The sequence below is a fragment of the Podarcis vaucheri genome, assembly GCF_965113315.1.
Source record: "Podarcis vaucheri genome assembly, chromosome: 4".
Taxonomy (NCBI): Eukaryota; Metazoa; Chordata; class Lepidosauria; order Squamata; family Lacertidae; genus Podarcis; species Podarcis vaucheri.
In genome coordinates, this window is record NC_138762.1 from 105322516 (window position 1) to 105348723 (window position 26208).

At 43.2% G+C, this 26208-nt stretch overlaps 1 long non-coding RNA gene across 1 annotated transcript in view; it reads right to left on the reverse strand.

Moving 5' to 3' along the window:
• Nucleotides 1–569: 569 nt before the first annotated feature.
• LOC309531769 overlaps nucleotides 570–26208 on the reverse strand; it is a 303126-nt gene continuing 277487 nt past the window's right edge. The window contains exon 3 of the long non-coding RNA XR_014219441.1: nucleotides 570–786. This is a non-coding gene — a long non-coding RNA (uncharacterized lncRNA). The remainder of the gene's footprint in view (nucleotides 787–26208) is intronic.

Here is a 26208-nt window from a genome sequence, read left to right on the forward strand (position 1 = left end):
GGCTTCGCATGGCTAAGCCACAAGCTAGGACAGCAAGAGGGAGCACTGCGCAGTGATCCCTCTCACTGTTCTAGCTTCTGGGATAGCCGTGCAGCCTGCATTCGCTCCATAAGACGCACACACATTTCCCCTTACTTTTTAGGAGGGAAAAAGTGTGTCTCATGGAGCGAAAAATATGGTAATGGAGAGATCCAGGCAGGGGGAGACTTTAGGTCCCTTGAATAGAAGAAGTGGGGTCATATATTGAACACCAGTACCTTCTAATACAGTGTGTATATTAGGAGAGAAGAATACACATTTTCATGTGGACTTTATTAAAAAGAACAATTCACAAAATGAGAGAAACTGAAACGGAACGATCCACTATACCTAAAACTAATCTGTTGCAGGATCTTGGAATAACAGCTGCTTATCCGATGGCTCATACCAGCCAATGACAAATGGTTCTGTTCATCCCTAATGCTGCTCAAAATGTGAGGCAAAGCAGAAGAGAAAGGGTCCCACATCGCCCTTGTAGTCACAGCTGTATATGTGTCACATTTTGTGTACAGTGGTACCTCAGGTTAAGTACTTAATTTGTTCCGGAGGTCCGTTCTTAACCTGAAACTGTTCTTAACCTGAAGCACCACTTTAACTAATGGGGCCTCCTGCTGCTGCCACACCACCGGAGCACGATTTCTGTTCTCATCCTGAAGCAAAGTTCTTAACCCGAGGTACTATTTCTGAGTCTGTAACCTGAAGTGTATGTAACCTGAAGCGTATGTAACCCGAGGTACCACTGTACATCTTTAGCTCGTGGACAGCAGTGGCAAAACATGTGGTCCAATCTCCCTCCCCGTGTATGTCAATTGTGAAGAGGGTGATAACTGATACACAGAACTGCCAACACTGGCAAGTTAGTAGGGGTGAATTTCTGCAATGTTTATGCAGTAATGACATTAAGTTCTGCTGAGTGATGACTTCTAGGTGTGAAACAGCTGTCAAGCGCAGCCACAAGACCTCGTGTTTAAATACGATTCAGCCCTCGGCAGGCCTATTTTAGTAGTGCTTTATATGCAATGATTTCAAGTAAGTAAGAACAGTGCTTTTTTCTTAAAAAAAAATGTTTAGGGGTACTTTCATTTTGACTCAGGAAAATCACCATTTTATAGTTTAAATAGGGGGAAATAAATACAGTAAATGGACAAAAGTACAAAGATTTTTTAAAAAATGTTTAGGGGTATGCGTACCCCTGCATCCCCCCAGAAAAAAAGCAATGAGTAAGACCTTTGATACTTACTAAGAATTTCAATGCAAATGTGTTCCCATGCTAGATATACTATATTTGTTGACCCCAATTCACTATGGACTAAGCAGCATTCCCATGTTGGCTTGCATTGCATCTGTGGGATAACCAGCCTCATATAACCAACATGTTTAAGTCTAATTAATGCATGAAGGAGTTAATACCATAGAGTAAGCTGTCCTGCCAGGCTTAGCTATGACTGCTTCCTTTACCTTGGGAGGATATGGGTAATCAAGCCTACTGTTCAACCTCCAGTCTACCTGAGAAGCTCAGTGTGTGAAGAGGTTTGAGCTGGTTGCTCCAGCTCAGACCGCATGGCTCTCACAAGCCACTTTAGGAACTCTCACCACTTTGTAGTTAAGCTAAGTTTTCCTGCCTGTTCTCTGAAGCACATGAACCTGAACTTTTTTTAAAAAAGATATTTATTGCAAGTTTTAAACAAAGAAAAAAACAAACCAATAAACATATAAAATACCATCACCATACACCATAATACAGACAACAGATTTTTTTAAAAAAAAATAAACATGACATAAGAAGAAAAAAATGCAACAAAATCAATTTATCCTTAAATCTTATTTTCATAATCTTAGGACTTCCTCACATCACCCTTTCCTGTGTTCTCAGTCATATAGTTATAGACAGCAAATTATTACCTTATTTCAATTCTTATTTTATAATTCTCAGATATTATGTCCCAGATTTTCAATATTTTATCATGTACTGAGCTGCTTAGCTAAAACATAATATTACTTCAAATTTTCATCCTTTCTTAGTCATCACTTATTCGTACATAATACAACTAAATTACTGATGCCCTGTTGTTTTCTATCATGCATTCTCTTAGCATTCATAGAGCTTATAATGTTTTTGTAAATAGTCCTTAAACTTTTTCCAGTCCTCTTCCACTGTCTCTTCTCCCAGGTCCCGGATTCTGCCAGTCATTTCTGCCAATTCCATGTAGTCTATCAGTTGCGTCTGCCATTCTTCCATGAACCTGAACTTTGAAGTTGTGTAATTCAAATGCTCTCACACCACTATGTGAAGATTAGTTTGTCCTAACAGAGATTTTATCTTACTATTCCTTTGTGATGGACCAACAGGTTACATGGTTTCCTTTGGGAGGAAAGCCAGGAGATAAATTCAGTCAGTCGATAAGTGGTTATGTTTGGGATAATCATTTTATTAAATTGTTCCTGCTAGTAAACTGGTCTGTTTTCTATTTGATAAAGGGTTTCATTATTTCAGTTTGTACCATTCATAATGAAAAAATCACAATTGTCTTACATGAGGCATAATTAAATGCCATTTTTGTCCCTGGTTCCTAATTGGATGAAATTCTATTATCCTTGACAGGAAACATTTACAATTAGCCTCTACAGGCCTTGAAACTGCACTGTACTGGGCCTGCTTCATAGGAGTCCACCATCGTACATACTTCTTAAATACATTATTCCAATATAAAGAATAATTTAAAATATATGGTGGCCCCCAATTCAAATGCATGGTGCGCCGGCTGGCTATATTAAGGAGAAGAAAGCAGTTTAGCTGTGATGGAACAAGGTGGCTCAAAGTGGAAAAATCTTATGTGCCTTCTGAAAATTCTTTTCCTTCTTTTTTGAAAAACCGAGCTGAGATAAATAATGCCCTCTGCTCGTGCCTCGACTTTATTTTCATAAGAATGCAACTGTGTTGACAGTAGTGAAGACATTTGTATGACTAATAGCTGGAAGAAGATGCTTGGTCACTGATTTTTATGGCTATTAACTACTAGTATACCCACCTGCTTGGAAGCAGGCTGGAGAAAAACAACTTGGCGCTTTGAGTGTAGCCAGCACAAGAATCAGAAGTCTGAGATTTCAGCTAGCTGAGGCATCAGGTGGCACTAGGGGGTAGAAGACTACTTAGACTATCATCTGAGTGACCAGTGTGAAGTGGTGGTGCCACATCATCACTCTGCCCAACAGCAGAGTCACTGAGGTTTGTTGGAACAACGCAGCAGGCAGACAGCAGGGCGGCTGGGACTGCATGAGGGTACCAGATTGCCAGTGCAGCCACATAGTCCCAAACTCGCCACCATTTTGTCCTGTCCTCCCCCGTCTTGGAAAGTGGCAGCAGCTCGACACTGCCCTTCTGCATTGGCCATGCCCACCCATACTATGAGACAAGACAGGTAGTATTTTTCCACTTTCACATACTGTAGATGCCTGATTAACAAGAATGCTCTTTTCATATTTTTATTCCATTTATTCCTTAAAAAAAGGAATAAATAGCACATTTCTCTGGATATTATGTGAATTGTTCCCTGTAACATTAAAGCAGGCAGTCAAGTGGTCTTTATTACTGTTCTTTAAAGTGTGTAATTTAACAGCGGTTTGTGTTCAGCGGGATGCAACTCGGAGCTCATTTTCGACTCCAAATAGTGTGATAATGAAAGTTCTTCCTTGGCCTTTCCTGAATAATTTGAAAGATTCATTCATGGACTAAAAGCTAGCAAACCTAAAAGGAAATGTCTCTGTTTGTAGATGACAAACAAAAACAAAGGGGATTTGAAACGGTTTTTCAAGTAAAGAAATGCCATTTTGCAATTCCAGGGGCAGCTGTGTAGAAAAAATGAGACAAACAGTAATTGGCAGTAGATGTAGCAGACACCTTTCTGCTATTCAGGAGAAGTGAAATGATTGACAATAGATTCAATTTACGAACATAAGCTTGGGAAAAATGCGATAATTTGGTAATTAAATGTGAAACAATAGCATAATCCCAAGAGCTGGGCAGAGTATAATGTTATCACAATTCGAGTAAAATCATTTAGACTGACACATTACAATGCAGAAAAAGTAGACGGTGCTTCTGTCCAAGCATAAATCAAATAGCAAATGCACTGGAATGAAAAGCTCCCCTCTTTTTTTCGCTTTTAGGACCAGTCTGCCCTGATACAACCCCTTCAGAAGTCATTGGGATTCTTTTGACAGATTTGAAATCAAACACAATTATATAGATTTATGAAGAAAAGGCCTAAACACGCCAGCAATGTTTTCGTGCCTGCCAGTTCCAGGAATTCTTTGCTTGTTGACTTGTTTTCAAAGAAACACCATTTTAAAACGTACAGTAGCAACTGGAAATGGAAGGTGCCGTGTGAAAAAGAAAGTCGGAAGAGTCAGGCTGCATTAAAGCTGAGGCCCATCTCATCCAACCCCCTGTTTCTCACAGTGGCCAGCCAGATGCTTATGGAAAGCCCAAAAACAGGGCAGGAGGGCCATAGCACTCTCTCGCTATTGTTCTCCAGCAAAGTGTGTTCTCCTTCATGGAGAGCATGTGTAATGGGTATGAGTTACTCGTGCGTAAACTGGTGCCTTTCTCGGTTAATTTGCCTTGTTAAACCTTTCTGACTGCACAGCCCCTTCTCATGGTGGCTGCCTCAGTCACTGGCAGAATCCGTCAGTGGGCGTTTCTTGAACCTCTTCCAACATAAAAGTTGTTTGACACCCAGTCTCCTCCTCCTCTCACTGCGCGGGAGTCTTCTGCGCAGGGAAGGCGTGGGTAGCGGAGGACCTGGGCTCTCCTCACTGATGTCCAGTGAAGAGTCCTGGAGCCCTCTCTCCACTTCCCCAGTCTGCCTCCCTTTATCCCCGGTGTTGCGCTGATTGGCTTCCCCCTCTACTGAGCTGTTTCTCCCCCTGGTGCTGGGTCCTTCGCCAGCATCATCTGGGAGCCTCCCCTTCGCCTCTTGCTCCGATGTCAGTTCCCTGACAGCATGTGTTGCGGTGGGGTCTAGCAAGACACCCCCTCTTGGTTTCTGGGTGGAACCGTTTGGATGGCCATGACTGTGACTGGGCCAATTTGGGTTGTTGGGGAAATTTTGATGTTACCATTTAGAGGCTTGGCCCAAAGGTTATATATTCTTGGCACACAGCTTTTTTCAGTCTCTTTTGCTGTGTGCATCAGATTGCCCAGCCACCCTCCCTAATTTGGGCTGTTGCGTTTGACCTTGCTATGCCTGTCATGGCGTCATCTGCTTTTGGGGCAGGGGCCTGGTAGGAATTCTGTCAATTTGGCAGATTGGCTGGTGCCATTTGGTTTTTGCCTACTGTGTAGCAAATCGTCACATCTCGTAAGGTTGCAGTTAGCCATTGGTTAAAATTTGGTTGGTGGAGGGGTAAGGGCTGGCTGTGCCTGCCCCTTCAATGCTGCTGCTGCAAGGGAATTCCATTAAAGGACTCCAGGGGTTTGCCATACATTTGTCCGTATCCCCAGCAAGGGGCTAGGGCCGTGCAAGCCCCTGGGAGCACGCGGGGAGGGGTGACAGTATGGTGCCCAGCCCCATTCTCTCCCCAATATTGTTTTCCCTTACTGACTTTCACTGGAATCCGGAAGTCAATTCTGTCCCGGGGTGGGGACAGATAGTCATAAGCAATGCCAACCACTCACATTATGTATTTTAACAAAGTTGTGGCCAAAATTATGCCAAAAATCTTAAACAAAAATTCTGTGTGAATTGTGATTCATTTAGGGGGTGGCTTGGGGACCTCGACACTGGTATTCAGAGGGATGCTGTTTCTGTAGCCGCCATGATTAGGAGCCCTTGAAAATCCTACACTACCTGATTTTGTCCAACCCCTTCTAAAGCCATCTAAGCTAGACAATGGGCACTCACCCTTCTCAGGTGGGCAGTAGTTGCAGACCTTCACCCTATCCACTGACCCCAGCAGCAGAAGCCCATGTGTTTGCCAGCCATTAGGGGAACACCGGCTGGTGGAAGTACTGCGTAGGAATCCCCATAGAAGTCTCTGTCCAGAAGCCAAGTGTGGGGCAGACAGGCCATAGAGCTTTCAGCAGAGGCCTTAAGACAGCCATCTCAGTTGATCAGTGTCTTGGGGGAAGCCTCATTCCTTGGCATGATTCTGATGTGGTTTCAGACTTCTGGCAGGAGGCTGAAATGGCTATATGCCCAATTCCTGAACCCACATTCCACCTGCACCTGTCATTAATAAAGCTGTGGCCTTTTTGAATCCAGTTCATTGTCTGCTTGAGTTTGTTCTATCATACATCTTAGTATGGGACACGGGTGGCGCTGTGGGTTAAACCACAGAACCTAGGACTTGCCGATCAGAAGGTTGGCGGTTTGAATCCCCGCGACGGGGTGAGCTCCCAATATCATGTTGGTTTCCCCTTTCTTCACCTTTTCCAGCTCTCCAATATCCTTTTTGGTATTCAGTAACCCCAACTGTTTATTTTCAATCCCTTTCCTAGTGCTGCTTAACATGTAATTCTTATTCACAGCTGCCACACATTGGGTCGGTATTTTTAGAGCTATCCAGCATTAAGATCTCTTTCCTGGTTACTTCACCATCAGCTCGGACCATGCTGGTGTATATGTGAAGTTAATTTGTGTTAGCATTTCAAATAGGCAGATGTGTGACATCTAGTTAGGACTATAACATGGAAACTTTGTTCTTGATCACCTTTGGCCATGTGTAGGGATTAAACTGGACAAGAAGATCTTCCATTTTTTCCATACTTGAAGTAAGGGTGGGAACGATTGTCCTGAATATTCATCTGTACTTCTTCAATGCCACCTGAATTTGCTGGTAGCAGAAGATAACAACAACAACAACAACAACAACCTGACAATTTGCTGCCCTTTAATGGCACTCAGAATTTGTTACCTGGAGAAGTCACCTCAGGCTCTCAAAGTAGCCATGAAGATCCAGCTTCTCTGATGTGGTTGCAAGTACTTTCACTAAACTTCCAGTGCTTTAGTTAAGATTAATTCCGTATCGAATGGAGTTAGTAGAAGGGGCAATGACATCCCAACGACCCTCATCCATTAAGAAGTTTTGAGGAAGAACGTGATAACGTTATTTACACTGGTAGATTTATTTCTTTTCATTTTCAGTAAGAGCTATTGTGTAAGAAGCTACTAGGGTAAGCAGTTTTCCATATTGAGTTATAAGTTTCAGCGGCAACTTTATTATGTGGAAAATGGTGCATTTGTTTTCAGCCCCGATTAACATAATTTAAGGTAGGGAGTTTCAGATCAGATCCTAAATCTCTCTCAATAAACTCTGAGTGTTTAATATTGAGGCTGAGGAAATAGCTCAGAAGAAAAAGAAATCCACTTATTGATTCCAACACAATTAATTTGTAATGCTGTTATGAACCGTTTTAATAGTATTTTGAGAGTACAAAGCCATCACAATTTTTTGTGTGAGCTAGGTTTGGGTGTACAGCTTGTTCTGAATGGCCTTGCATTCCCTCTGAAAAATCAGATATCCATCTCGAAGGTTCCTGGATCCAGATCTAATTTCTGGCTATCCGGTGGTGATGGGAGCCAGGAATGCTTTTACCAGCCTTGGCTGGTTCATTACTGGCAGACTTTCCTTAAAAAAAGCATAGCTCCTCTTGTAATCACTGCCACCACCTCCTTTATTTTCATCCATCCATCCATTTAACAGAATGTATATACTGTTTGATTGCAAATAGAACCTCCAAGCAGTTTACAGGAAATAAAATAAACATTAAAGGTGTCAATAAAAGGCAAAGTTAAAGTTATTTCCCTTTACTCCCAAAGCAGAAGGGGCTAGAGAGCTATGGGAATTAATCTAAGAGGAAGGAAATTATTAGCTAGACCTCTGGGAGGCTCAGAAAAATCTCTAGATTCCCCTTAAATTTTTGTAACATGGTTGAGAAGTTTAAGCAGTGAGGAAAACCGATCTGGGCTAAGCAGATACTTGAGAAACACCAGGCATCAAATTCATGTAATTTTATTTAGAAGAGTGAATATAAAACAAGTTTTATAAAAGTTATATAAAAACCAACCAGTGGTTTACCTGGTAATAAGTACAGTTTTATCATGCTAACATTGTTCCGCAGTCTTCTGGTCTTCTAAATGAAGATGGAAACATGGTCAGAGCTAGATATTTTATGTTGCTTTCTGGGCCGGGTCTTAGGTGGCATGGAGGAAAGCAAGTGACCAATCGAATACAGAGTCTTTCATATATATACATGTTGTTTGGTTCAATGAGGCAACTTTAAATGGGGTACTAGAGCAGATGGCTCCCTTCCTAGCTAGAAAGGAGGATAACATCCATTTGTGCAGGGGGGGATGATGGCAACTGTGGGCATGCGCCATACCCTCCAAGTGCCCTGCTTTTCCAGGGACAGTCCTGGAATTACGAAAACCATCCCAGCTTCCGATTTGATCCCAAAATTTCCCCTGCTCACACCACTGGCGCTTTGTGTGTCCACATCTAATCTTGCCCCTTTCTAAAATTTATTTATTGGTGTGTCTCTCTCTCTTTGCAAATCTACCAAAGAATAAAATGAATAAAATTGGGACTAAGGAGTTTTCTCGGGACGGTGGAGGGCGTGTGTCCTGTGTCCTGTTGGTGTCGTGATGGCGGTGCTCACCCTTCTTGTGATAGGAAATGCTCTGTAGAGGACACACATGAAAATGAGGGGTCAAGGAGGGTCAGTTTGGGAGAGAGTAATTTTCATCTGAGTAATGTTGGAGAGTATTGGTTTCCTATATGATGACATACAGCAGGGTTTCCTATATGATGACATACAGCAATGTAGTACCTTCCAGATATAGTTGGACTCCACCAACCCTCAGAAATGATGTAAGTCCCACAACATTTTGAGGGCACCACACTGACTCTCCCAGCAAAGAGAATCTCTTGGAAAAGGAGGATTTTCTTACTGAGGCAGAGGTACAAGATGTCCCATGAATTAAATATGTTCTGTCCATAGGCAACTTGCGGTAAAGTTGGATTAAGTGCTGACAAGTTGTAGTGTTGGTGTTGCCTGTGAGCTACAGGCACAGTTTGCCAGAAGGGCAAAGTTCTGGGATTTTTCGGGAAGTTAAAAGACTAGAGAAATTACACACACTTCCCTCCTTCCTGTAAATGCCCACAGCACTCACTGTAGCCTTGCAATACATGTTTTGCTATGTAGAAAAATAGGAAATGGCAGCAAATAAGAGAACAGATGGGACGCAAAGGAAATTTCTGCATGATTCTGCCAGATTGAACCACTTTTCAGACTCATTGATTTCAATGGGAGTAATTTAAGCATATGCTTAACTTTCTCATTAAATCAATAGACCTTTGAAATGCTTCATTTTGGCTAGATCATAGATACTCTGCCAAAATAGTCCTGAAAAAAAGCAGAAGCCAGTAAAAGCTTCAAAATGGGCTTGATTATTATTATTTTATTACACTGTTTTGCTCAATGCATTTTGTGTCACTTTTTTAAAAACAACAGTAGAATTCCACCTGGAGTCTGCGGGTTTAACCTACTATAAAGTTAAGGAAGCACATCTACCACCATAACATTAGGCAAAGCTTCCCTCCGCTTCTCAGCAATTGTGAAGCATATTTCCATTGTAAAATGCACTATTAGCTTTCTTCAGCAATACACAAGGATAAAACAGCACAATCAGAGCCCCTCCCTCCAAAACCACTACCCACAACCCCACAACAAGTCACAACACACAGCTGCACTGGATTTAAAGGGATGAGGGCAGTTGCCCTGTCAAGTCAAGGGAACACATAACTAACACCACCACCACCACCACCTACATATGAGAAGATCCATTAAGCAACTGAGCAACTGTGCCAAAAGGAATTATTGTGAAAATAAGAAATATTTAGGTTTAGAGTGGGGTGCCAAATCTTGTCCTCACTCAGGACGCCATATTACCAAAGAGCACCCACGCGCATAGAGACATATAAATGAAAGGTATAAACATAAATAGCTTGTGTCTTGAAATTAATGATGCATTTTGTAATGACTTGGTTGCAACCTAAAATGGTTGTGGAACCAATAGGGGTTTTTTGTCTACAGGATAGATTTTCATGTAGACAGAGAAGGCAGGAGAAAGCAAAGCAGGCGCAATATCAAAGATGTAAGTCTGCCTGGTCTTGGTTTCAGCATGTGGGTTCATAGGACTATATTTTTCCTTCTGATTCCATTTTCTGAAAAGAAAGCAACCCTGGGCAACAATGATTTTGGGAGGGGGTCAGCATTTACAAGGGACGTGGGTGGTGCTGTGGTCTAAACCACAGAGCCTAGGGCTTGCCGATCAGAAGGTCAGCGGTTCGAATCTCTGTGATCGGGTGAGCTCCCATTGCTCAGTCCCTGCTCCTGCCAACCTAGCAGTTCGAAAGCACGTCAAAGTGCAAGTAGATAAATAGGTACCGCTGACCTTGTTGCTCTGGTTCGCCAGAAGCGGCTTAGTCATGCTGGCCACATGACCCTGAAGCTGTATGCCAGCTCCCTCAGCCAGTAAAGTGAAATGAGCGCCACAACTCCAGGGTTGTCCACGACTAGACTTAATGGTCAGGGGTACCTCAGCATTTACAAAGAAGTACAGAATGGAAAGCCTTCAAATCCTCCTTCTGTTTAGTCTTTCCCCATTGTTGATGCTGTCCATTCTTCCTCCTGCTTACACTCTTACACCAGAGCGCCAGACCAAAAAATGGGACATCCAGGAATCAAATAGAAGCTGAGCTTGGCAGTTGATGGGTATGTTTATGTTTACCTGCTTATAATTAGCAAAGCAGAAATTTCAGACTTTTTGTAACACAGAAGTGAACACTGGAAATATACCTATAATGAATATTTTTTTAAAATAAATAAATATGAAACCATTGCTCCTAGAAAATGTTTTCTGGGTTCTTTGGCTGTAGGATTTTGCTATCTGAAAGTCCCCAGGAGATTAAACAACCTGTTTAAAGTTCACATTTTATTTTTCAAAAGGTTTTGGTTGACTGCTGGCTTTAGATTTCCTAAAAAACGGAAGCAAATATAATGCCTAACCTTTTATATCTAAAATAGATTAGATATAATCTGTAATTAATAAGCATCTATTCATTTGTAAATAGCACCCCAAATGACAGTTTTATGGGCCTATTAATAGCATTGGAAAATGTCAAAGTACTGAAATGTCAAGCCATTTTCTTTATCTTTTAAGTATTATGATTACAAAAAAATAGTAATATACCTGTATTTCAGAGATATTGGTAACTTAACTCTTGATTTAATGCTAGCAAATGTCTGTATTTTTATACTGAACGATTTTTTTCTTTTCTAGATATTGAACAACCTTCGAAGGACTTGTATTTACTATTAAATAGAAACAATTATACCTGGCAGAGTTTATCATGTACACATCTCAACAGATTTTGAACATTCTACAGCCAATATGCACAATATGCAACAGACCATGGGGGGGAGTTCAAAAAACATTTATTCAAAAGTTACAATACAGTTACAATACAATACATTTTCAATCAATATATCCCCTCCACAGACACCTCTGTGATGATGGTGGCATTAAAATATCCTGCTCTTCTTCAATAAAAGAGGAAAAGGTAGACCAGATCGCGTCAAAGGTATCTTTTTTGGAGATGCCTTTGATTAGTTGCTGATGGTATGTGAGGCGTTCTAATATAGAGCAATGCTCCAGATATTATTCACCCAATCTAAGGATAATAGGGCAATTGATGGATTAGGAGGGATAGATTGTTTGGTGATTTTGGAGGTCAGATTAAAAACTTTCCCCCAAAAGTTGTGGACCATGGTACGCTCCCACCAAACATGAAAATAGGAACCTCGTTCTCCACAGCCTTTCCAACATAATGGAAATTTCCCTTAAAACTACCTTTTGGTGGCATTTGACCACCACATGCCTTGCAAAGATAAATCATAGAATCATAGAATCATAGAGTTGGAAGAGACCACAAGGGCCATCGAGTCCAACCCCCTGCCAAGCAGGAAACACCATCAGAGCACTCCTGACATATGGTTGTCAAGCCTCTGCTTAAAGACCTCCAAAGAAGGAGACGCCACCATAATAATAATAATAATAATAAATTTTATTTATATCCCGCCCTCCCCAGCCGAAGCCGGGCTCAGGGCGGCTAACAACAATCAAATAAACAATCAAATAATCATACATTCTAAAAATATTTCATTATAAAATTAGTTAAAATCAAATTGATGGCAACCGATTAAGCAAGATTTTGTGCAGGTTGCCAGAGGAGGGGGTCAGGCTGCGCCCTGACCAAAGGCCTGGCGGAACAACTCTGTCTTGCAGGCCCTGCGGAAAGATGTCAGGTCCCGCAGGGCCCTAGTCTCTTGTGACAGAGCATTCCACCAGGTTGGAGCCGCAGCCGAGAAGGCCCTGGCTCTAGTTGAGGCCAGCCTAACCTCTCTGAGGCCTGGGACCTTGAGGATGTTATTATTTGCTGACCGTAGGTTTCTCTGTGGGACATACCAGGAGAGGCGGTCCCGTAGGTACGAGGGTCCTAGGCCGTATAGGGCTTTAAAGGTTAAAACCAGCACCTTAAACCTGATCCTGTACTCCACCGGGAGCCAGTGCAGCTGGTATAATACTGGATGAATGTGCTCTCGCAGCGAAGACCCCATAAGGAGTCTCGCCGCGGCATTCTGCACCCGCTGGAGTTTCTGGGTCAGTCTCAAGGGCAGCCCCACGTAGAGCGAGTTACAATAATCCAGTCTGGAGGTGACCGTCGCATGGATCACAGTGGCTAGGTCAGGACGAGAGAGATAAGGGGCCAACTGCTTAGCTTGGCGGAGATGAAAAAATGCCGCCTTTGTTATAGCTGTAATCTGCGCCTCCATAGAGAGGGAGGTATCGAAGATTACACCCAAACTCTTAACGGCCGGTGCTGGCACTAATTGCACCCCCGCAAGAGATGGGAGTTGCCCCCTCAATCCCATATCGCCCCGTCCCAGCCACAGGACCTCTGTCTTCGAAGGATTTAACTTCAACCGGCTCCCACGTAACCATCCAGCCACAGCTTCCAGACATCTGGTCAGTGTATCTGGGGCCGAGTCAGGATGGCCATCCATCAACAGATAGAGTTGGGTGTCATCAGCATACTGATGGCAACCCAGCCCAAAATTCCTGACAAGCTGGGCAAGGGGGCGCATAAAGATGTTAAAAAGCATCGGGGAGAGAATTGCACCCTGAGGCACTCCACACACCAAGGAGTGGCGTGATGACAATTCCCCCCCAAGCGCCACCCTCTGTCCCCGACCAGAGAGAAACGAGCGCAGCCATTGAAGGACTGTGCCCTGGATCCCCACGTCGGCAAGGCGGTGGTCCAGGAGTTCGTGATCGACCATGTCAAAGGCTGCTGACAGATCTAGAAGAATCAGCAGCCCCGACCCGCCTCGATCCAGCTGCCTGCGGAGATCATCTGTTAGGGCGACCAGAGCCGTCTCGGTCCCATGACCAGCGCGGAAGCCGGACTGGAATGGATCCAGAGCCGATGTTTCATCCAGAAACCTACCAAGCTGTTCAGCAACCGCTCTCTCAATCACCTTACCCAGGAATGGAAGATTAGAGACCGGGCGGTAATTGGATAGATCTGAGGGATCTAATGATGTTTTCTTTAAGAGCGGACGCACCACCGCCTCCTTCAGTTCCCCTGGGAATATCCCGGTGCCAAGGGACAAATTGATGATATCCCCCAGGGGGCCCCGCACCTCGTCTGGACACGCTCTAATCAGCCAGGACGGGCACGGGTCAAGAGGACAGGTGGTGGGCTTTCCAGCTTGGAGGAATCTGTCCACATCGGCTGGAGATATCCGGTCAAAGTGGTCCAATACTGGACCCGAGGACAGTCGAGGGGCCTCCAGTTCCTTTATTGTATCCAAATTGGCAGGGAGGTCATGGCGGAGCAACTGGACCTTCTCCGCAAAAAAGCTCGCAAATGCCTCACAGCTGTGTGTCAAATTGTTGTTTAAATTTGGCTGTCCTTCAAGGGACGTTAAAGACCGAATTATACTAAATAATTGTGCCGGGCGAGAGCTAGCGGATGCAATGGAGGCCGAGAAGTAAGACTTCTTAGCGGCCTTCACTGCCATCTCATAGGTTTTCATAAAAACCCTATAAGATGTTCTTGAGGCTCCGTCACGGGCACCCCGCCATACTCGCTCTAGCCGTCTGAGGTCCCGCTTCATTTTCCGAAGCTCCTCGGTAAACCAGGGAGCCCGGTTTCTGCGGGGTCGCAGAGGGCGCTTAGGTGCGATCTCATCGATGGCTGCCAGGAGCTGGGTATTCCAGCCCTCAACAAGCTCAGTCAATGAGTCGCCAGGGGGAGTAAGGTCCCGCAAGGCTTGACGGAATCTATCCGGGTCCATCAGCCTCTGCGGGCGAGCCCAAATCGGCTCGCCACCTAAGCAGGGTGGGGGCAGCAAATTCCACTGTCGAACAGCTCTTACTGTCAGGAAGTTCTTCCTAATGTTTAGGTGGAATCTTCTTTCTTGTAGTTTGGATCCATTGCTCCGTGTCCGCTTCTCTGGAGCAGCAGAAAACAACCTTTCTCCCTCCTCTATGTGACATCCTTTTATATATTTGAACATGGCTATCATGGCTACCCCTTAACCTCCTCTTCTCCAGGCTAAACATGCCCAGCTCCCTTAGCCGTTCATCATAAGGCATCGTTTCCAGGCCTTTGACCATTTTGGTTGTCCTCCTCTGGACACGTTCCAGTTTGTCAGTGTCCTTCTTGAACTGTGGTGCCCAGAACTGGACACAGTACTCCAGGTGAGGTCTGACCAGAGCAGAATACAATGGCACTATTACTTCCCTTGATCTAGATGCTATACTCCTATTGATGCAGCCCAGAATTGAAATCCTTTAAACTGATGCTTTGTTGATTATTCTGTATGATTTATGCTGTATTTGATCGTCTGCTCTGTTACTTGTTGTTTGTAAGCCACTTTGCAAGTCACAGGAAAGAAAAGCAGCATATAATAACTCAAAATCAAATCAAACCATCAGATCCAAACCCCAGCAGCAGCAGCAGCAGCAGCAGCAGCAGCAGCAGCAGTGAGGCTGCTGCTGTTCTGCAGAGGGAAAACAAGCCTTTAAAATAGCATTTTTTGCTGGAGGAATTAAAGAACCTTTTATTGAGGGTGAAAGAGCGCAAAATATGGTCTGAAACTCAACATCAAAAAAAACGAAGATCATGGCCACTGGTCCTATCACCTCCTGGCAAATAGAAGGGGAAGAAATGGAGGCAGTGAGAGATTTTACTTTCTTGGGCTCCATGATCACTGCAGATGGTGACAGCAGCCATGAAATTAAAAGACGCCTGCTCCTTGGGAGAAAAGCAATGACAAACCTAGACAGCATCTTAAAAAGCAGAGACATCACCTTGCCAACAAAGGTCCGTATAGTAAAAGCTATGGTCTTCCCAGTAGTGATGTATGGAAGTGAGAGCTGGATCATAAAGAAGGCTGATCGCCGAAGAATTGTTGCTTTTGAATTATGGTGCTGGAGAGTCCCATGGACTGCAAGAAGATCAAACCTATCCATTCTGAAGGAAATCAGCCCCGAGTGCTCACTGGAAGGACAGATCCTGAAGCTGAGGCTCCAATACTTTGGCCACCTCATGAGAAGACTCCCTGGAAAAGACCCTGATGTTGGGAAAGATGGAGGGCACAAGGAGAAGGGGACGACAGAGGACGAGATGGTTGGACAGTGTTATAGAAGCTACTAACATGAGTTTGACCAAACTGCGGGAGGCAGTGGAAGACAGAAATGCCTGGCGTGCTTTGGTCCATGGGGTCACGAAGAGTCGGATACGACTAAACGACTAAACAACAACAACATGCTGGGTTGCCAGATCAGGTGACTGAGCTGAATGGGCTTAGGATCCAGTCTAAGTGCCCACCTCATTGCACCCCAGGAACACCCCTGAGATGTTGATGAGCTGGGAACCAGCTGGGCTGAGCCAGAGATCATGACATAGGATTTCTGCCTTAGTTACTCTGCAACCTGGTACATTTAACCAAGAAAAGCTTCCTTGACTCATTTTGATAATTTGATTCATATTGATATTTAAATAAATAAAATGTAAGCTTCCGGCAGCACTTAATTATAGGGAGTGCTATTTTTCACTTGCCATTAAGCCTTGCGATTCCACAGTGGTTGCTGCCATGTGCAGAAGCCTTGCATAGGTGGGCACAGCTTTTGGCTGCGTCAAAGCCTGTGGCATAGCTCCTCTATATTTAACTGGATGTGTTTCGCCCCATAAACTGGTTTGCCAAGCCAAATCACGCAACAGCCTTACATCAGCTAAACAAGCATTCCCACCCTCTTCGACCATGGCTCCAAAATTCAGTGAGGCATTAACAAGCTTTCAAATTGCTACATAAAAATGTAATGTTATCATTTGATGTGATTACAGAATAAGAAAAATAAAAGGAACTTCACAGAAATCAATATTTATCCTTTTTTATTACATGGTTAAACAGAAGACCTCTGAAGTCAAATAGCACCTGTAATTCCGTTATTTTAAATTACTCATAGTGCCATCCTTCAATGCTTTGTGGGACATAAATGATCTCAAGAGCATATAAAAATGTTTAAAGTATTTTCCCCTATTCTGAGATACTCCCATACTACATACCCGCATGAATTCATCTACAGTGGTACCTCTGGTTACGGACTTAATTCATTCCAGAGGTCCGTTCTTAAGCTGAAACTGTTCTTTTTAAAATAATAATAATAATAATAATAATAATAATAATAATAATAATAATAATTTATTGGTTTTTACACATATTTTCCCATACATCATTCTTTTAAACATCATTTCCAAATCTTTGGTTATCACAGCCTAAGACTTCCTTCTACCTCAACTGATGGGTTTCTAAAATCTTTTCTCATTATGCATTTTTGCTCCCCCAGTATGTTTACCCTTACTGACTTCTGCCAGTGTCCAGTTGTCAGTGCTGCCCTGCCAGAAGTGTAGGTACGGCTAGTCAAACCAATGCTAACACTCACATTCTGTAATCAATAAAGTTGTGGCCAAAATTATCCCAAGAACTTTAAACTAATATTGGTGTCAACCGTGTCTTTCTTTGGGAGGTCTTCACATGCAACTGTCTTCTCAAGTAAATGCGGTGTAGTTAGTCTTTTCTTGCACTGAGAGCCACTTTGACTCAGTCCTCCAGCGCCTGACACATTAATGTGGCTATGTTCAATTTCATCTTTTTCTTTAGGACATGTTTTGGGGGTATAAGGTAAAGGGACCCCTGACCATTAGGTCCAATCGTGACCGACTCTGGGGTTGCGGTGCTCATCTCGCTTTACAGGCCAAGGGAGCCGGCGTACAGCTTCCGGGTCATGTGGCCAGCATGACTAAGCCGCTTCTGGGGAACCAGAGCAGTGCACGGAAACGTCGTTTACCTTCCCGCCGGAGCCGTACCTATTTATCTACTTGCACTTCATGCTTTCGAACTGCTAGGTTGGCAGGAGCAGGGACCGCGCAACGGAAGCTCACTCCATCACGGGTATTCGAACTGCCGACCTTCTGATCGGCAAGTCCTAGGCTCTGTGGTTTAACCCACAGTGCCACCCACATCCCATTTTGGGGGTATAGGGGATCACAAAACCCCTTTTGGTACCACCGATCCACAGCAGGGGACACACAAAACTCACAAACTGATGTGGAAATGTAGCAAACTGAATTTAAATTTGGAAAAATAAGAAACCAAAAGGAACTAACAGATTATTCTAGCTTTACACAGTTTGCTTAAGTTCATCATCTTCCCCCGCCTCTTTTCTTCACCAGCAAATGTTAGGGAAAATACAGTTATGCGGTTAAAAAGGTACAATTCAAGTATGTTTTAAAATGTTGTGGTTTGTGCACATGAGTAGGAGGTGTGGATTGTGTCTTGCTATTAAGGATGCCAAGGAAATTAGCCAAAATTAGCCAACCAGATGCTTGTGACATAGGAAGGAGACTTTATACTGAAGTAAATTGCTTAGGTATTCAACATTTTTTAGGCTGTAGTCCAAAGGGGCATTTACTGAAAAGTAAGAGCTTATGGAAAGCAATGGGACTTGCTTCCAAGTAAATAAGCGCACAAGATACTTAATGAAGCTAATATTCCTAATGGGCATCTCTTGGTGATATTAATTACTTTAGAGGATTCGTTAGGAGGGCAATGGAAAAGAGTGGTACTAATGAAGCAAAGCTATATTTGATACATAACACCATTATTGTTTCCATAAAAGGACACTGTACCTTCATATATTTTTATGAAATGTTAATAATAGGAAAAGGGGAAGCAGTTATCCGGAATGCTCTCGGAGAAATCCACTGGGTACCTATCTTCCCCTAGAGTCTTCCTTGAATTTATTTGAACCATTTGTTTCACTAGAAGACAGAGGCATATAAAATTGCAGGATCATTAGGTTTGCGGATGTGGAAGTTGATTTTTCTCTAGCATGTCATTTATTTATTTCTGGAATGTAAGGAGCACAATTGGCACAATCATTTACAAAAGTCAGAGAATAATTTGTTAATTTTGGCCAGCGAGGCACTGAAAAGTATCGGAACCTTGAGAGCTAAGAAGTTAATGTTTCAGTGGTTGCAGTGATCCCTTTTAATTAGTTGCTATGGCAGGAACAGATCTGTTACTGTGCAGTCATGTATCTCCCCCAGTCTCTACCACTCCCTACCCTCCATCTGTGTTGCAACTAAGGAGATATCTGTTCTCTCCATCTCTGGGAGTAAAAGCTCCAGTGAGTCAAACTTGCACTGATACCCTGGTTGCGTAATTGTCTTTAGAATTTTATTACATTACTATTTTATTATTTTGATGTGCAGTGCTGGAAAAGCACCATGAAAGCTAAATAAAGCCTCTAGCGAGCCCAAAGCTGTTCCTGCCACACGTAAAACGTTGGTCTGTCTTCACTGTCACCTGCTTTGCGGAGACTTAAAAGCAAGGGTAACACCAGTGTGGTGTAGTGGTTAAGAGCGGTGGACTCATAATCTGGTGAACTGGGTTCACTTCCCCGCTCCTCCACATGCAGCTGCTGGGTGACCTTGGGCTAGTCATGCTTCTCTGAAATCTCTTAGCCTCACTCACCTCACAGAGTGTTTGTTGTGGGGGAGGAAGGGGAAGGAGATTGTTAGCCGCTTTGAGACTCCTTCGGGTAGTGATAAAGCAGGATATCAAATCCAAACTCTTTGGGACGCGGGTGGCGCTGTGGGTAAAACCTCAGTGTCTAGGACTTGCCGATCGCATGGTCGGCGGTTCGAATCCCTGCGGCGGGGTGAGCTCCCGTCATTTGGTCCCAGCTCCTGCCCACCTAGCAGTTCGAAAGCACCCCTAAGTGCAAGTAGATAAATAGGGACCGCTTTATAGCAGGAAGGTAAACGGTGTTTCTGTGTGCTGCTCTGGTGCCAGTTCGCTAGAGCAGCTTCGTCACGCTGGCCACGTGACCTGGAAGTGTCTGCGGACGGCGCTGGCTCCCGGCCTCTAGAGTGAGATGAGCGCACAACCCTAGAGTCTGTCAAGACTGGCCCGTACGGGCAGGGGTACCTTTACCTTTACCTAAAAGCAAGGGACATTCTCTAGGCAGGACGGTCTGGATACAGCAGATACTGCCCTCCTCCTTGCCACAAATTTAGTGCTTTCTTCAGTTCCTTGCATAGCAATTTGGGGATAGCGATGTCTCACAGGATTGTTTTGCAGCAATTGAACAATCGTGTTGCACAGCAGCCCAGTCACAGAGCAGTGTGAGATTCCAGGGGTCGAGGCATTTATCCAGGGTTCGTGTTTCCTTTGGAAATGAGGCACAGCAGGATATATGATTTATTTACACATATATACAACTGGAGGGGCTTACAGCATTGATACCTCAAGAGGTTCTTGTTTCTCCCATAGCCGCAGCAGCCTTAGATTCCAGAAGCAATCAGCCATGGCTCTCTGAAATCGTGTCCTCCATCATGGAGAGCACATATTGTGGGGAGAGCTCCTAAACTGCCTCCTTGTTGCTGGGGCGGGACCATTTAGATAGCCACAACCCCCCATTGGATGCCCCTCAGTTGCTGGGGTAGAATTTGGCTTGCTGGGACACTGATTGGCAACTGAGGGGCTATTTAAGTCGCTGCAGGATTTAAGCCGGGCAGGAGATATAGAAGCATGATAAGCCACACCAACAGGTTAAATAACAGTTTATACCGGTGGGCCGTGAGGCTGCTGAATGGAAGACAGCAACATTGCAGCTGATGTTCAGGGTTGATGGTCATACGACAGCACACAGAGTGTAAAAAGGACTTAGAGATTGTGGTGGGGGCAGGGGGGCTTGTTTAATCTCACTGTAAGCAAGTGGTACAGTGACAATAAAGTATTTCTATTCTATTTCTATTCTATATGCATGTCGCATGGAGCTTCCTCTTTTCTTCCTATATTTTTCTGAATCTTTATTCATCTTCCATCCCCCATGCACATTTATTTCTCTAATCAAAGAATTCAATTTTATTTTATTTTTTGCTTTCTTTCCATCCTTTTCATCATTTTTATCACTGACATTTATTCACTTGCACACAGTCTTCCTTCCAATATTTTTAATTTTAATTAAGATCAGGAAGCATTAAATTCCTGCTACGGTTTTTCATGAAGCACATAAAACAATAAACCAAACAACTTTCAATAGGGTTGTGAACCAGATGCAGCTCTGTCAGTTTGCTGGATAAGAGAGATGTGCAAAACCCTCTTGAGAAAATATACTAATCTTCTTGAAATTAATTTCACTGAAAATTTTATACAGATCTTTCAGTTGAGTATAGCCACATGCATTCATTATGAATATCATTACAGGTCAAGTTTAGTGGCCAGCGAGTGGCATTTTCACACATACTTCATGTTTCCTGAACTAAGATGGGAAACATGTGTCCAGTAGGAGATATGGCATGCATATCTGTCAACAGCATGGAACAGTAGTGTTGTGCAGGATGGCCACAGTCTTTTGTCACATGAAGAGCTGAAATGAAACCCCATTTAAAGTCTTAAGGACAACTGTGACCTCTCCTCTGCTGAATTTCAGTACCAGTGCAGATGCCCAGAGCACAATGCAAAGGTCAGGTGATGCAAAGAGCCCATGGGTTTCTACCTGGAACTGAAAATCTCCAGCTCTGTCCTGGCTTGGCCTCCCCAGACTAGGCTATTCGTTGACTAGGCTAGTGCCTGCTATACCTCCAGTGATAACTTTACACTTTCTTCAATCAAAATCTCATTTTACTTACAGATTATAGCCTTTTTATCTAATTCTGTAGTAGAGTAATTCTAACGTTCAAATGTTTTACAACGTTTATTCCAAGGTATTGATCTAATATTAAACTGCCCTGTTTCATATTTTTTTTAAAAAAAGCTTCTCTAGAATTAGATCCTGTCCCCCTTTCCATTAAAAAAATAATCATATAGTGTGTCCTGATGGGAAATCAATATAGATTTCATTTCCAGATATAATTTTATCTTACTCTGATTATTGGCAATTCTACCTGAAATAGAAATTCTCTTTATTATTATTATTTTATAGTCACAGGACGAAAGAACACAAGATTTACTAACTATTTCACTGACATAGAGAAGATTTCTTTTGGAATCTACAAGTCTTTGTTGCAAACTTATCACTGCATGATTTATGAATGTAATCAGGTGTTCACTAGTAGCTTAGGCTGGCTAGAGATGGGACAAAATTCTGAGCACAATGGAATCTAGGGCAAAACCACGGATTCTGGCGGCCTATATGTCTAAGAATGCAGTACCTTTTGTCTGTTTAAGCTTTGATTAGACATATATGTGCCTCATTATGGTTCCATAGGCTGTGCATCAATAAAGGCCGCATACCCTACAAGTGTCCCAAGTTTCCAGGGGCAGTCCTGGAATTACAGAAGCTCTCCCAGTTTCTGATTTGATCCCAGAATGTCCCGGTTTTCCTTTTTTTCTCCTCTTCACATCTCAGAGAACAAATAAAAGTGGTGTGTGAGTTTGTGCAGCTGCAAGAATGGAGTCCTGATTATACTAAAAATAAAATAGGTAAAGGTAAAGGTACCCCTGCCCGAACGGGCCAGTCTTGACAGACTCTGGGGTTTGTGCGCCCATCTCACTCAAGAGGCCGGGGGCCAGCGCTGTCCGGAGACACTTCCGGGTCACGTGGCCAGCGTGACAAAGCTGCATCTGGCGAGCCAGCGCAGCACACGGAACACCGTTTACCTTCCCGCTGGTAAGCGGTCCCTATTTATCTACTTGCACCCGGGGGTGCTTTCGAACTGCTAGGTTGGCAGGCGCTGGGACCGAGCAGCGGGAGCGCACCCCGCCGCGGGGATTCGAACCGCCGACCTTTCGATCGGCAAGCCCTAGGCGCTGAGGCTTTTACCCACAGCGCCACCCGCATCCCTAAAAAATAAAAATAAAAATAAAATAAAAAATAAAATACCTGCACCAAAAGAAGGAAATGGTGAAGCTGGCATACAAAGCCCATTCTATGATTGGAAAGAAAAGGTCACCAATCCACTACTATTTTTAAAATTGCAATACTTTGGTAGCCAGCAATTTTTAAAGGAAATGTCGGGAGTTTTGATTCCTTTATTGTAAATGGAGCCTTACACTGTCTACTCTGAAGTAAGTCCACTGTATTCAATGGAGCTTACTTCCAGGTAACTGAGTAAATTCTGTGCAGCCTTTCACTGCAATCCTAAGCAATTTTTCTCAGAACTAAGTCCCACTGAGTTCAATAGGATTTACTCTCTGGTATGTTCCCAGAGTTCTCACAGTTTCAATTATTAATTATTATTCTTTTGCCTTTTTCCCTGACAGGGATTCAAGGCAGCTTACAGCAAAAATTCATTCCATTTATCTGTTGAAGGTGTGGTACACAATCCCTTCCCTCACACAACAATCCTGTGAGGTAGGTGAGGCAGAGAGGTTGTAATTGTCTGAAGGTGACCAATGTCATAAGACTCTATGCGTGCAGGAGATCAAATGCAGGAGAAGGTTCCTGATGTAGAATAGAACATCCCTATTTCCTTTAAAAAAATTATTTGGTTTTTCAGATTAAAATTTTAAAGTCACATATCCAAAATACAACATAAAAACAAGACTCCAATGAATCTCCCTCCTCCCCTTTGTGGGTTCTATTCTTAATCATTTCCTCCTGCTTCTTTTATAATAATACAAATCTTTTATCTCTCCAATGTATCCAAAATTCGCCATTAAAGTACAAGTGATATTCCAATCCTGCTAATGATTTCAACTGTTTACAATGGTCTTTAAGATAAGTTATAAATTTTCCTCGTTTCTTATTAAAATTTTAGTCTTCCTGATTTCTGATTCTTCCGTCATTTTTGCCATTTTGGCAGAATCTATTAACTTGATCTGCCATTCTTCTCTGTTAGGGACTTTATTTTCTTTCCATCTCTGGGCCAATAACATCTGTGCACCTGTGGTTGCATAAATAAAGTCTTTTCTGTTCCCTTGGGATTTCGGCACCTAGAATTTCCTAAAAGGAAAGCTTCAGGGTTTTTTAGGAAAGGTTATTTTATTATTATTGAATGAGTTGAATGAGTAGTATGTCCCTATTTCCAGTGGAGAAATGTTGGAGGTTAAAGGTAAAGGGACCACTGACCATTAGGTCCAGTCGTGGCCGACTCTGGGGTTGCAGCGCTCATCTCGCTTTATTGGCCGAGGGAGACGACATACAGCTTCTGGGTCATGTGGCCATGTGGTCATGTGGACTAAGCCACTTCTGGCGAACCAGAGCAGTGCACGGAAACACTGTTTACCTTCCTGCCGGAGCGGTACCTATTTATCTACTTGTACTTTGACGTGCTTTCGAACTGCTAGGTTGGCAGGAGCAGGGACCGAGCAATGGGAGCTCACCCCGTCACAGAGATTCAAACCGCCGACCTTCTGATCGGCAAGTCCTAGGCTCTGTGGTTTAACTCACAGTGCCACCCACGTCAGGTTGCAATTCTCAGTCACAGGCAGGATCATCTGGCCTTCAAATGCAAAAGGAGCCACTACCTTAGGCAAAAACATCTGGCCTTGGCAGTACACCCCCCCAACACCTGCTATTTGTAACGGGAACCTCTTTTTTGTTTCTTCAGATTCATGCGCACTGAAGCATATAATGTGACAAGTGTTGTGCCTATTTTGTTCCTGAGAGCCCCTCAAGAGGCAAACCTTTTATCTCCTTGTGTTTCTGGGGGTACAGGATTAAATTCTTTCAGAGGCCAGCTCTGTCTGGGGTCATCCCCCCAAACAGAAGAAAGATGAATCCCAGAATCCAAATTGTGTATGTGCTTTATCATCACCAGAAAAAGACAATGAAAACCGTCCTGTAATTACATCATTAGAAATGGTTAGAGTTTTAGATTTCTCTCGTTGATAAAAAGATGAGATAGTAATAGTGGGGTGGGGGGAGCCTCATAACTCAACTCCACACATACATCAACTGACAGAGGAAATTCTGTCATTCTGGGCATTAAAAAGCTTTTGAGTTTTGGAAAAAACAATAAATATGCCTAGAGGCTTGTTAGGAAAGATGGTTCTGAAAAATAAAAACATGCACAAACCATCATCTGTTATTCTTAAAAGAAAGAAAGAAAAGAAATACGGAAGATAAGATTCATTTTGACAGGCTAAATGGCCTTTACTCTCTCCCATCCAAAATTCTCCTTAGTTGTTATTTATGTCTTTCCTGGAGGAAAATGTGTCCTTGTTGCATATTCCTTTTTTAAATGCCCTGTAAAATGATTATGGTACCTGCTGGAGAAGTACTAGGCTGCTTTATGCCCACACAGATAGCGCGGCAGTGCTGTAAATCTAAGGGCTGACAATGATCACACACAGTATGCTGGAATTGCCCGTGATCTCCTATTATTTTTCTTTAAATATTTTACGTGCCTGACACAAATCCAATATTGCTTGCAAGGCTGGATTATGTTTTCAGATTCCAAGGTCGTTTGCTGCATGCAGTAGTTCGCGGACCCTGTAAACAAGCATTTCTAGCATTTGATTTGTTTACCATTGAACTGAAAACCGTTCTTTGTTTTCTAACATGGAAGCTGGAGATACAAAGAGAGCTTCAGCAGACAAGCACCGCACCACTGTCAGGTGCTTAAGAAAAGCCCAAGGGAGGTCGCAGACCCTGAAGGTAGTCCTGCTAGCAATGTGTTTGGCAGCTATGGCACCCGCTTCTCTGGCTTGAGCTGGCTATTCCTCTCCCATAGAGGATCCCAAAACACATGCCAGTAAATATGCAGCCCCTTTTCATGAGCGCAGTGTGGCACATGGCAGCAGGGCTAGTCAATACGGTCCTATGACCCCTTTCATGAGTTTGTTGAATGTAGAGAGGAGGCTGTCTGAATCCCTTTCCATCAGGAAAGGGATGGAACCTCAGCTGGTGGAACAGAGACTATTATTTTCATTCGGTTCCTTCTCCACAAAAGCCAGATGGGCCTGTGACCAGAGAAAGCCACCCAGGGCTTCGCTCCTCAACCTCCTGCTGCTTTCTTTTATATGTGATTTCCCAACAAAATATTTATTTCTATTTAAACTTTCCTTCCTCATGAATAGGCCTTTTCTCTATTGAGGTTATTAATCGTATGCATTTGGAAGCAATGTGGATGAGTAAAAATGGACTCTTCTTGAAATAAAAATTGTCCAGTCCAAAAAGATAGTTCAAAGGCTATTCTAACAGAACTTGCATCAAAACAAACACAAAACAAATAATGTTACATCCAGATAGCTGCATAATATCATGTGCTGATCCCAGCACAGTAAAAATATCTTAGAAATATGAATTTATTCTGTTCAGAGCTAAAGACAAAGTTCTGCTTCTCCTCCATTTCAGCCTCCATTCCTTTCCTAGAGAGAATTATTAGCACATCCTTCTCTTCAATTACTTCAGAACAAAAAACTACTAACACACTCAAAAGGGATACTCATAATGCAATACTTTCTCATGTGAGCTAAGTTAAGTATCTCATGACACAATCAGCAGATATACAGCCCTACTAAATCATTGTTAGGCTCTCTGAGAGCTTTTATTTATTAGTGCAATGGAACTTTCCACGTTA